The sequence below is a fragment of the Sciurus vulgaris genome (assembly GCF_902686455.1).
Source record: "Sciurus vulgaris genome assembly, chromosome: 8".
NCBI classification, from domain to species: domain Eukaryota; kingdom Metazoa; phylum Chordata; class Mammalia; order Rodentia; family Sciuridae; genus Sciurus; species Sciurus vulgaris.
Genome location: NC_136468.1, coordinates 51,935,542 through 51,949,961, shown reverse-complemented (window position 1 = coordinate 51,949,961; position 14,420 = coordinate 51,935,542).

Below are 14,420 nucleotides of genomic sequence, written 5' to 3'. Positions count from 1 at the left end.
AAACAAAGGATTCAGGAACCCAGTTTTGAGCAAGATTCACTTTTACTATGACAAGTTTATTCCTGTTAAAAAAATGGAAAACTACAAATAAATGCCAAAAGGAGGAATCCCTCTAGCGGTTCATTGGTGTTCTGTGATAAGGAAGAGTCTCATGGCCTCTGACTCACTGACCAAAGGCAACAGTTATCAATAATGACTCAAAAAGACAGGGGAAAACACAACTAGTTCTTCCCCAAACCATACAATAGCAATTACCATATTTTAGCATATGGTTCCACACTGAATTATTTCACAGTTATAATTAGGTTGCTAATGCAGTGCAGAATTGGACCATATGCTAATTTGGTATACAGTTTATCTAATCTGATGAAGATACAACATTTAGAGGGCCTGAATTTTTTTAAAGAAGCAATTAAAAGGACTTCTTCAACTACCACATTCTTTTTAATTACTATTATGATTGTGCTGGGCTGTGTGTGTGTGTGTGTGTGTGTGTGTGTGTGTGTGTGTTTGACAAAAGAGCAACACACAGACACAGAGACACTGAAAGATTGATTCCACCCCAATTACAGGCACAAGGCACACACTTTAGTCTCTGGTTTCTCTCCAGCATTCACTTAAGATTCTTTTCTTTCTTACTTGCTTCCCCTTCCACCCCCTTTTCTTTTTGCCTTTGGTGAATTAAACTGAATTTTCTTCTCTAGGACAATTCTCTGTTCCAGTCATAGTAAATACCAATTTCATTTCCATCCTATTATTTTTCTAATTAAACATTTGTCATGCAAAAGGAGATCTGAGGTGCCTGTGCTTTCCATTATGTAAATATTCAGTTATGATAATAGCTTTGGAATGGTATCTTGAAGGTGTTATGGACAGAAATCAGGAAAGAAATAGAATAAACCATCTTACCTTGGACTTTTGCCTGTTTATTTTCTCCTTAGCTTGACACAATGCTAATATTGACAGTCTCACTTCATGAGGGATATCCATACAATTAGCATTCTTCAAAAAGGAGAATTATGTAAAATATCTAAAAAATTGTTAAGGTTAAAAAATGCAATTCTGTTTTACTACCACCTTAGATTCATTTCCCCTTTTTTCTCTTCTGTTCACACTTAGCAAAACCTATACTTCTCTACTTGATGAAATGTACTTCTGAGCTCAGAACAAAGTAGGAATATTGCCAGAAGGACAACCTGATATTTCTTGGAAATTCTTTCTTCCTTCTTATGACAAAGCCCAGGGGGGTAGATTCTGTTGAAGAAGAATTTACTTTCTAAACCCTTTGAACACAAAGCTTTTCCATTTCTGGGGCAAGATATTTTTTCCAGACAAACATGAACAATCACATCTTGTATCTATATTTACAGCAAATACATATGAAATACACATGTGTATCTAGATGCATATGTTATCTACTGATTTATACAGTCTTAGATTTTAATTTTGAATAGTTTGCACATAACTCACTATGAAAAATTTGTAAACCTAACACCATTTCCTCTTGAATGCTCAAAAGGTAGAACGAGATCTTTCTTGTTTGGAAAGGAACCCTTGTATATTTTCTGAACTCTCTACCTCCTGAAGCACACCGTGTATACACCCCATGCTGGAGAAGGCTATCGGTTGAATCTCACTGTGTGTGTTCAGTGTTTCTGGAAGATGCTGTGGTGGCGACCCCTCCCAGATCCTGTTAACTGGGTTGGTGAACCCTTCTGCCGCTGCTTCCAGTATGGACTGCTGAAAGCCCAGGGATGCCCCTACTTCTGGGAAAATTTCTCTGAGCTAACAGAAGAACCATCTCACCCAGGAAGTTAGTGAAGGGAGGCCACATGCAGCAAATGATTGATGAGAGGTACAGAAAGCTGGCTCTCAGTCTCAACGAGGGCAATTCTGTGGTGCAGTTATGCTTCAGAGCCCCCTCCAGGTCCAGGCCAGAGTTGCCTTTCCCTGAGGCTACATCCTTGCCTCTCTTCTCCTGCTGCTCTCTGTCCTGACAGGATTTTCCTGTAGAGCAATTTTTTAAGAAATCTCTGGTCCTATCCCAGGTTTTACCTCCAGGAAACTTCTTTCCATTTCAGATATTCAATTTCCTTATTAGTTAAAATGTGGATGATGATTCCTACCACTTCTACTTCTCCAAGTTGTGGTGTGTGAATGGCAAATAATGCGCAAGAATTCTGTTAACAGTCAAAGAAGTTAAATATTTTTGCAGGTGGCAAATGAAATTATATTTATTTTAATATTTAACCTTAAGTTGTATGGTTGACTTACCCCAACTTGAGCTTCCCATATGTTAGGGGACTGCCTACTGGGCTCATTGGATCGTTCTCCAGGGAGAGATGATTGGGTGAGAGTCGTCTGCATGCTTTTTCCAACTGGAATTCAAAGCAAATGAGTAAAGGAGGATGTGAGTGCAGGGGTGGGCTACATCAGAACTGGAGAGGGAGCACACAGCCCAGCTGAAGTCTAGTTAGGCCGGAATTCAGACTTGGTTAGGCCTAATTTTAAGAGAAGCCAAGCATCTGATTTTTAGGTGAAAAATTCAGATACTTAAATGATAACAACATTTTAAAACAACTTAACACCCCATTATTCAAGCAAAACATGACTAGGAGGCCTGATTGACCTGGCTATATGTTGCCTCTGTCCAGATTTAAGCCCCTGAAAGAAAAGACCAGGTGACTACCACCAGGTCCCCCTCATCCAGCACAGTGCTCAGCAACAGAGGTAGATGAGAGGACCCATGATAAATGGGAACACCATCATATTTGTGGGTTTCCAAGGAGTTAAATGGGTTTCCGCTAGTTTCAGTAAATAATTTTCTATTTTTAAAAAAAGCACTTAGCGTATGATTCCCTTCCCTAACAGTATTACAAACATATGCAGATTTTTATTCACTTGCCAGCTTGCTATTGCACAACTTTTCAAGGATACTGTCTGTTTCTTCATCCATTAAACAGAAACAATCATGCTTGACCTGAAAAGACTAAAAGCATGTAAAAATGCTTCCAAACAGTGGTGATCAATCCAGATGTAAGAAATCATTTTTCTCTAACTTCTGCCCTGGGATCTAAATCCCGCACTCAGAACATTTGAAAACAAGAAACAACATTCTCATCTTTCTTCTCAGATGTTTCCTTAACTTTCATTGTGACTTTTGCTTTTAAAAACTACATTATTATTTTCTATTACTATTAATTACCTAATTTTTTCTCTTTAAGTCAAATATATTTTTTATTTACTACCAGACATCTTTTTCAAATACCAACTTTTTCTTTGTCCTAAGCAATAATATCCATGAATGCACAGCTTTCATATCTTGTATTAACTTTTATAAATGCACACACACACACACAAGCATACTGTGTGTATGTAACTACATGTGTGTACATGAAATATTCATCTGGTACCACCTAAAGTCATTTTGCTTATTGCCAATTTTTTGTGCGCCTCACTTTGGTGTATTCTGCCCCTTAGAAGTAGTAGAATTTATAGGAAGATTTCTATCTCTTTCAGTTTATTCATTTACTTACTGAACATTTCAGCTACTGTCTCTCCCATGGAAACCTGGGATAGGCAAGAGAAGATTAAAGTCACTGAGTTCCACAAAATTTTAAATCTCTCTAAAAGCAGCTAATGAACATCAGGTAGGAAACTCACGCTCCAATCTTTCTGCTCTAGATCCTGTGGACTTGCTAACGTTTGTGAGCCACAGAGGAGAACCCCAAGATAGCCATCTTTGCAAATTGCTTAAGTGCCCCTCTTAGGCTCCACCCAAGGGGAACCTGGGTAGTGCTCACTTGTAGTGAGTTTAAACACAGCAGAGTCTGGTGGCACCACCTCAACCACTTTCACACAGGAAGCTGTCTGGCACCATGCTTCTAACTCTTCAAAGCCCCCCAACATTGTAATTTCTAAGATTGGCTTTAGTCATTTAATAGCATAATGGCATTGAACCAGTCTCCAGTAGGATGTGAGATGATGTTAATAATTACATCTGCATTTAGGTGGCGCCTCTCCCAGCAAGCAGTCAGAGTTTTACAAATGTTATCTTGTTTTCATCTTAGGACACCCTTGTGAAGCCAGCATTTTTTTATTACACTTCTACAGAGAGCAGCTGAAGGATGAAGATGTTAAGTGGATTGCCCAGTCTGAGATCAATCTATGATCACAGATATAAAAATTGTCTAAAGGACGTATTGTAATGAACTTCCGTGTGAGTTTTATGCTAAATGCTGAAAATGTCTTTGAAAGTATCTACACGTAGGTCTGTAAACCCCAAGGACTTTTTAAACTTGTATTTGGGTGTGGAATTAATGGCATTCACCTTCTCCAATTAGCAAGAATAGAGGTTTAATTGCAGAATCCGACATACTACCTACCATCTGTCATATAACCTTTTAAAATAAATCTTTACGTAGCACTCATATGTGCCAGGCACAATTTCAAGTGTTTTCTAAATACTAACTCCATAGATCCTCATAATGGCCAACATCCCTCATAGTATAAGTAAAGAAACTAAAGCACAGAGAAGCTAAGTAACTTGTGTAAGATCCTGAGGTGTTCAGTGGCAGATCTGAGATTTGAATTCTACACAGTCAGGTTCCTGAGTTCATGTCTTAAATGAATGTTTTGTAGTCATAAATTTTTAATAGCTATTTGTTGAAAAATATACTCTTTCTTTCTTATGCTGGTCAAGGGCTTTTTCCTATGTCAGTAGTTGGCCTGGTAACCCTATGCAGGTGGAATCTTTCTATTTAGCTAACAATCTGAGTTTGCCTAGAATTGGGATGAATTGTTCTAGTAAATGAAGATTTTTTTTTTTTTACAAGAGACTTATGCAATGTACTTTATGTTTGGAGAGTGGTTTCAATGTGATATATATATATATATATATATATATATATATATGTACATATATATATGTATATATATTCATTATGTCATTTGATCCTTACACAACTCCCCAGTGAGGTAATCAGGGAAGCTATGTTTATAACAGCCATTTTGCAGATGAGAAAACTGAGGCTCACATCATTAAATAAACTTAGCCAAAGTCACGCACATAATGAGCTGCAGAAGTAGGGAATGTCCAGTGTCATGTGGTTAATAAACCTTGTAAATATCTCATCTCATATTAAGCTTAATAGCTTCTGGTGATATCATGCTAAACTCAACATTTAAACAAATAAAAGTCAGAGTGAGTCCTCCTCAGGGGTTGCAGACTTTCAGAACACTTGAGAACATTTAATGATTTTCAGGTTCAGCTCTCCTCTCCTGTGAGAGAACACCAAATGAGCTTTCCAGGGTCATGGAAAGGAGAAGGGCTTCCAGATGCCACTTCTACCACACCAGGGATGTCCACTTGCCTGCTTGCCTAGACACTGCCCACTGCCTGAGAGAGGGGAAGCCCTAGGTTCCAAGTAGAACCATCTCCCTTGAAGCAAGTGTGTCTCTTCCTCCCTCCTTTCCACACTGTGCTGGAAAAACTGATCCACCAAAAAAGAGATGAAAATGCAGTTCAGTTGGATGAATCATATATGGGGTAGTGGTTGAACTCTCAATGTTTAATCTGATAACTTTTGTTTCTCTACTAAATGTTTTCCATAGGGAAAAAATTCTTTCTCTATAAGTTCTGGGAACATTGTAGCAAATTGCTATTTGTGACAAGATATTTTATATTAGACCTGTGTATTTATTATACATGTAATCTGATATTTCTCCAATAGGTTATTACAAAACACTAACTTCTCTGCATAAGATCTTCACCTTCGCGTGACCGGGATCCAACAGTCTGATGTGAGCCTTTTTGTTTTTTCTCCTGACAACTTAGGATTTCCTGAATGTTCATCCCCATTCCTCTTTCCCTGGAGAGGTGGCCATCCTCATCCTCAGCGTTCTCTCCATTTACTAGAATTTCTCATTTGTGATTATCCACTCACACTATAATTACTTCTGCATTTTGATGGGAAAAAATAGACATAGCCTCTTGAGATCAAGTATAGGACATCTGTGTTCAATGCCACCAGTGTTAATTAATATTCTCTGAAAGTTCTAACCAACACAATTTGACAAGAGAGAAATTAAATACAAAATAACAAAGGAAAAGAGGTGAAATTATGATTATCAGAAAATCTCAGAGAATCAATTGTAGAACCACAACCAACTATATAAGAATTTGTTCTTGATGTATTAGCCAAGGTGCAGGGATACAGGAATTCTCATGACTGGTGAGAGTTTTATTTTGTTACAATTTGCAAGGGGGGATAATTTGGTATCAGTTATCAAATTAAAAATGGACATACTGTTTTGTGTAATGATTTCATTTCTAAGAATATATGCATGGGCTTGCAGATGTATGAAATAATATATACAAGGATATTTATTGCAACTTTATTTCAATAAGTGACTAAGAAGCAAATAGCAATGAATGAGGGATCTTTAAAGATAAATTAGGATAGATGATGCAGTAGAATATTGTGTAGTCATTAAGAAGAATGAGACAGTTTTATGTACGTTCACTATGGAACTACCTCAAAATACATTGGCAAGTAATGAGAGGATGGTATAAAGTAACATTAAAAGTAACAAAATTTTATATTTTAACCTAATGTTAAAAATTGAGAAAAAAGATAATATATATTTTTGTTTATATTTATCTACCCTAACTGCCAAAAGTGGTTGACTCTGTGAGTAGAACTGGGTAACTAAGAGAAAGGAAGGAAGATTTCTATTTTACTATATGCTATTTGCATCAATTATTAATAAAACAACTTACAAGTATTAATAAATAAAAACATTTCTAAAAAGCAAAGAAAACAAGAGCAAAAAATCTTTCTGCATTCTCTCTCATTCCCCACACTCCCCCACCCACAGTATATATCATTCTTCACTTACCAGGGAAAACATTCAGGATTGGCTTATTTCACTTAGCATGATATTCTCTGATTCCATCCATTTATTTGCAAATGCCATAATTATATTATTTTTTATGACTGAATAATACTCCATTGTGTATATATGCCACAGTTTTTTTTTAATCCATTCATCTGTTGAAGGGCATCTAGTTTGGTTCCACAATCTAGCTATTGTGAACTGAGAGAAAAATGGAGGAACTTTGGATTATGTAGAAGGAAATGAAAGGAGGGTGGTATGAAAAATGGTGGAATGAGACAGACATCATTACCCTATGTACATGTATGATTACACGAATGGTATGAAATCTGCATCATGTACAACCATGGAAACGAAATGATGTACCCCATTTGTGTACAACAAATCCAAATGCAGTGGTAAAAATTTTAAGAAAAAAAATCTTTCTGCTAAAAAGAGGGAGAAGAACCCCATGGAACCTGCTTTGGTATCTATTGCTGCATAACAAAGCACCCCAAAGGGCAGTGGGTTGACAGCTGAGCTGGCAGAGCTGCTCCACAGCATGTGGCTGAGGTCACTCAGAGCCACACTCAGCTGGGAGCTTGGTTGGTGCTGGTACTCATAAGATGGCACCTGCAACTCCAGGACTTCCCAACGCAGCCATGTTGCTCAGCAGTCCACTGGAGCTTCTTGACAGCATGGCTGCTGACTTCTAAGAGCACAAACATAGAGGCTTCCATCTTTTGAGGGCCTAGGTCTGGAACCAACACAGGATCACTTCCTCCTCCTTCTACTAGTGCTTAAAATGGATATCAAGGGCTCAGTGGTAGAGTGCTTGCCTAGCATGTGTGAGGCCCTGGGTTCGATTCTCAGCACTGCATATAAATAAATAAAATAAAGGTCCATTGACAACCTAAAAAATGTTTTAAAAATGAATATCAAGCTCAACCCAGACTCAGGGGAGGGAAAATAACCCCATCTCCAGCGAGAAGATGGATCAAAATCCATCAAAACTCCAAGGAATCTCGATCATCTTTTTTTTTAAAATATATTTTTACTTGTCAATGGATCTTTTATTTTTTTATCTATATAAGGTGCTGAGTATTGAACACAGGGCCTCACACAGACCAGGTAAACTCTACTATAACTTCAGCCCCAATTGATCCTCTTTAGGTCCACCACAAACCTCCATGTTTTCTCAGATCAAATCACCACAGTTATCAGGTTAGAATTATTTCTTGAAGTATTAATAAATGTGGGTCAAAATCTTATCTTATGTAACTCCTAATAGTTACTATTCTCCAAAAGACAAAACAGCTCAATTTCTGGCCTTAGGTTAATAGAATACTAATTTTACAGACTTAGAATTCAAGAGCTGCTTTGAAAACTATTTAAAATTTGATTGGAATTATATGAGTCTGCTTTATAGATACAAAGATCAGGTGGCATATCTATAATAAGATCTAGAGAAAGTAGGTAAAGTAAATTTTCATCAATCTTTTTTTTTTCCAAGAAGAAAAGCCAATATATTTCTGCAAAGAAAATGAGCATTCCGGAGAGGCAAAAAACAACCATAAATCAGAGGTGTCAACTAACTTTATTACCAATACTAGAGAAGGACCACCTGGAGATGGCCCTGCCCAGGAACTCAGGAATAGACTTTATGGCCACCAGGACTCCTGCTGGCTTCCTGGGAGAGCTGATGACAAGGGTGTAAGTCTGAGAAAAGACCTCTGGTCCACCAGAGAAAAGCTATGTCCTTGACTATAATCAGCCTTCTTATCAGTTCTCAAATGTGTCTTATTCTTTCTTGCCTCTGAGTTTTTGCAGACCTTTTCTGTTTATCATGATGTTCAACTCTTTCTCCTTCCCACATTTTCCCCTTTTGACTAAGCTAACTTCTCATCCTTTGGGTAACAGGACTATATTTCTCATCCATAATGATCCCACCCTCTTCACAAAATAAGGTCAGATGCTCTTGGGGCAATTCCTTCTTCTGCTGTATAAACAATTTTGCAAAGGCTCCTTGACTTCTTCTCTGGGGTCTTAACCCAACAATGGCCCCCGACAGTTATGACTGTTCTCTAAGATCAGTAGCCCTGGCCCAGACCAATTAGTTTCAGGGGCAGACATTACCCTCAAATTGAACCAATGATGTTTCCTGACTTGGAGTTGTTGATAACTAAGTCACATTAATGAAGCATATCCAAAGGGAGATTCATAAACTCCTGTAAAGAGGTACAGCTACTTTTGTTCATGTGATTGTTTATTTCTTCTTTGGATCCTGTTAAACATGGCCATGTCTTCCCCCTGCATTCCCTTTCCCAGGCATTCCTTTCCTTGATGAACCTATCTACAGTTATCTACAAGTTCCAACCAAAAGACTTAACAATTTAAACCAAATGGCATGAACTCATACATGCATATATGAATGAATGTGTCCTCTTTCAGAGCTAGAATGAAATCTCTGTGAAGACAGCAAAGGTGTCTGTCCTGTTTGGTTTTGTATCTTGGGCACCAAGCAGGGTGCCTGGCACAAGGTCAGTACTCTATAAAAATATTAGTCGAGTGAATGTACAGATGGAAATATAAGACTGATACAGTTCTTTGGGAAGTTCCTGGGAAATAATAAACTTCACTTTGGCCGAATGAAAGGGTTAGGGACCACTGGTAGGTTTGGGATTTCGTGTGGATGAGAAAAAACTTTGAATTGAAACCTTTGATTCAATTGATTGGGTCGTCACTTACCTCAACTATTGAAAAATATGCTATCTGATGGCAGAAAGAATCAAGACCCCACATACCTTTGGATACCTAGACTGACTGAAGGCTATTTCTTACCATAGTCAGGAAAAATCTTTCTAAATTTGGGCAGTGAGAAAAGGGGATGGCAGCTCTGGGAAGCAGTGTACATTGCTGGGCTCTGCGGTCCATAGTAGGCTGGCTGGAGAAGGAGCAGCTATGCAGTAGGAGCAATGCTAATAGAGTTTCTGGTGGCCAGTGTGTGAGAACAGATCAGCCATGACAGCCATGTGCAGCAGGCAGAGCTGCTGGGGTTGGATGGAAATGAGGGGATGGGGAAAATCCCATTTCCTGTGTATACTAATCCCCACACATGAGGTAAATTGGAAACAGGACTGGCAGAGTTAAAATTTCAGTCTCTAGATTAGTTCTAAAGCATCCACATGCTCTACTCCCAGACTTCCAAGGTTGGCATCACAAGGGTTACATTCTTCTATCTGCATGTTGAAGTATTTTAGTAAGAAGCAGAGGTCCCGTGGGGTATGGGGTTTTCGTTTATCACAGAGGTGAGTCTATTTTTAATTTTATATTTTTTTGTAGACATGAACCTGTTAGATAATTTGATTTGATGTATGATAACTGAGTTTAAGAAATGGGAGCTTTGCACTTCAGAGCTTCAGCTATTTACTTTCTAATTGCCCTGAAAGAGGAAACAATTCTGCATTACAATATGTCACGATAACAGCCAAATTCTGGATGTGAAACCATTTCTGAATTATGGAGTGATATCTAACTAAGAGTCAAGGACAAAAGCCTGATTTCCCAGCAGTCACAATACAGTCAGCCTCGGGCCTTGTGACTCACCTCATTCTTCCTGGGAAAGGTTTCAGCTCTGCTAGTTGGATCTTGTACAATCCTGTCAGGAAAATACTCTGACTGGGTATAGGTGACTATGTAGAGGTGAGATGTTTTGTTCGATTGCTGTGGATCTGAAGCCAACAAACCTTTTTGGTAAGAATTTATCAAAACACTTTTTCATGCTGTGAGAGGCCATTATCTTTAACATTTGTAACTGTTCTTCAAAGGTTTTACTCTGTTTAGTTGAGGAGGAATTATATAGTCCTTTGGTTAAGCTCCTTTCTGCTGTGGCCAGTCTTGGTTCAAATCTCCATTCTCATTTTTGTTAGGGTGTGACCACCTCCTTGGCCTCTCTAAGACATCTTCACCCTCCTTATCTGTGAAATGGAGGTAACATAGGACATTCCTTGAAGAACTGATGTGGGGCTTAACTGGTACATCACAAGTACTCAGTAAATGTTATTTTTACAGCTATCTTTAATCCCATAATATAACTTTATTCTATACTATAAATTCAGATTTCTTAGCATGACAAATTTTTTTTGAAAAATTACTATACATTATTTGACATTGCTTCCATTGAGGTGGTGCAGTGTCCCTCTGCACCCACTTCTGGCCAAGCCTGTGATTTCTTTGACTATTAGAATACTTTGAAAATGGCACCCTGTGATTTCCATGCCCAGATGGTAAAAGATCATGTAGCTTCCCCTTGTTTGCTGGAACCCTGAACCACCAGAGAAGTCTGTGAATATCCTAAGACTTCCATGCTAGAGAGGCCACTTGTAAGCTCTCTGGCTGACAGTCCCTTTAGAGTTCACTCATTCCCACCAATGGGCTGGGCAGTTTGGAATCGGAAACTCTAGTCCTGGGTGTTTTCAACCTTGGACTGCCTGAGTTGCTGCTTAGCTACTGGAGGTCCTCTTAGCTGAGTTGGCAGATTTTGTGGACTGCAAAGTCATTCCTATTGTCCCTGTCCATGTTCTTAGCCCCAGAAGTCATGACAATAATGTAATGGATATAATGTTATGTCACTAAGTTTGAGACACTTTGTTACATGGCAATGTGTATATGGAACATTTAGAAAATAATGAGTCTGGGGGTGATAAAGTGATACAAGGGAAATTTAACCATATCAAAATCATCAGCTCCAATCTTGATCTGTGTGCATATTTTTCAAATGTATATGCAGTTTCTGATGATTTCAAAGCTTATTTTCTTTCTAAGTTAAAAGTTCTGTGTTAATCTAAAGGGCCTGAAGCAAACTGAATGCCACATGACCTCCACAGACTGAAAGGCTCCAAGGGGAAGCACAAATTAGCCCACGTAACAGAGATTTCTCTTACTTCTGTGCTTGAGAGAACGGAGGGGAAATGAAAGCTGAAATTAAAGCCCTTGGTTTAAATGGACTGCAGTTGCATCCCTTCTTATCTCATCAATAAGGCAGAGATTCCTAAAATCAATGTGCTAGGTTTTAACAAATGCACTTACCTATTGATTAATACTCTTTCAAATGTAAACACACATACCTCTTTGTTGCAATCATAATTACAGTATGTTAAAGCCAGCAAGATAAACAACACCTATTAGATTATCATTCTGATTTACAAATGAGGAAACTGAGGCTTGGTAAAAGAAGACAGATTCTCCAAGATAAAAGAAACCACAATGCCTCTTATCCAGCACTGCAGAACAGTGCAATGCCCCCCATCTTTCTTCAGATGCAGAAATAAATGAATGGTTCAACTCAGATCATGGGAAAGCTATACGTTGTTTACCTCCCTATAAACACATTTTCAGATATAAAATGATTTGCCATTGTAACCCTGGTTTTTATCATCATCAAATGTAAGAAATGGCCTTCTGACATTGTCCTTACGGTGTTTGATATCCTTGATGCTAAAAGATCCAAATGACTGTCTTAGAGCTAGGTTCTTGGAAGAATTTCATATTTCCTAATGAACTTTCTTTAATTAGGTTTCAAAATCCATGGAATGTATTTGTTTTCTTTGGCATGCAGCTATAGTAATGCATGTGGTAACTACATTTGAATATTTGTTTCCCCCACTGACATACAAGTCAACTTCTTAAGGTTCCATTTCTATTGAATGAGGGTGATCACCCTGCTACCTGCATCAGAGTTGTGACAGTTAAGTCAGGTACTATATGGTTCTATGACAATTTTCATGGAGACAATGGTTTCTCTCTTCTCTCTCATCTTCTCTCTCTCTCTCTTCTCTCTCTTTCTCTCTGTACTAGGGTATCTTCAGCCTTTGATTTCTAATAAAGCACAAATAGCTCAGTGCTTTTTTTTAACCCCCGACCTAAGAAATGAAAATGCCTAGGTGTATGCTCCATTTACTCTTAATCATAATTCCAAAGAATAGTATTTTAAGAATTTGCACCAACACTTTAGAAACTGGATTGACTTCCTGTTTACCCTTCAGCCAGGGAATTTCAGGTTAAAGCAAGAAACAACTAAAGAAAAGTAAAATGATTTGATAAGATTATTATTTTAAAGATATATGACATTATTTACCCCAGACACACACATTAAAAAAAAAAAAAAAAAGACAAGCCATCTAGAATGGGGAGCAGAAATATTCAGTTACAGAAGCACAGTTTTGCTTGTTCTCCCTAAAAATTTTTTATGCATCAAATGATTGCAAACTCAGCTCCCCACATCTTAGCACTCAGAGAGGGCCCCTTTAAGCTCATGAGGCATAAGGTTTAATTTACAAGGGCCTCATCTACATTTTTTTTGCCAGAGCCTCGCAGGACAACATTCTAAATTCAATACAAATTCATGTAAGTTCTGCAAAGTTTTTCCAGACAGTACACAGTACTCCAATCGCACAATGACAACAAAGTTAATCAAGGCAGAGTCATGAATAGATTTATAGATGATCTTTCAGAGAAAGAGAATAATGCATCACCATTTATATTTTAATTATGAAAAAAGTTGGGGGGGGTAATTATTTTCCTACCTCGGTGAAAATTCAAAGATGGTGATCGTTTTTCCTTTAGTGCTTCTATTTTTTTCCAAGTTGTTTCGTAAGTTTTGTGTACAAGTAAGTCATGATTCATATTATGAAACACAACCATTTACATTCAATCTTTATATCTTATCATGTTTAAAATGTAAATTGTACCAAATTATGACTGACTCTGAAGAGATATGTTAGTTTGTGACCTTAACACAAATTAGGTATGAGTATACCTGTAAGATGAAAGTCAAGATAGTTACGCTGGCAATCCCTTTTATTTTTCATTGACATGTATTAATAGTACATATTTATGGGGTTCAGTGTGCTATTTTGGTAGACACATACAGTGAACACATTCAGCCTCCCTTTATCCACCCTTCCCCTCACTTTCCAACCTCTGGGTCATTACATTTCACATTCACGTTGGTTGACTTTTTTCAACTGCCACATAGGAGAGAGCGTATGTGCTACATGACAATCTCTTTCGATAAGTTGTTTTAGAGAAAGTTAAGTATAAAAAGAAGGGCTCTTTCAAAGAGAGATATAAATTGAGGCTCTAAGTGTGAATGATTAAAAGAAGTATCTCATCAATGTCAAGTACTGATTTATGTAAGAAGGAAGAAAAAAATAAAAGACTTAATTTTAGAATTGTTTGCAAAGAATACAGATGTTTTGGTAGATAAGAATTAGTTTATGCTGAGATTTCTGGACTGGAAATTTGAGAAGAAATGAGGTAGAGATCTGTGTTGAAAATTTAGGCAGTTATACCTATTGTGTCTCTAGACAGACAATATAATAGACTCCCAGGTGATGCTGCCTAGAAGGGAATAGAAGAGTTGGATCTTTCTCCATCGCAAGGGCTCCCTAACCAATCAACATACCTTCCCTGGACTTCTAGGAGAGAAGCCGGGAACTCCAGGTGCATTAGGTCAAGTGGAAAACTTTCTGCTCTTAACATAG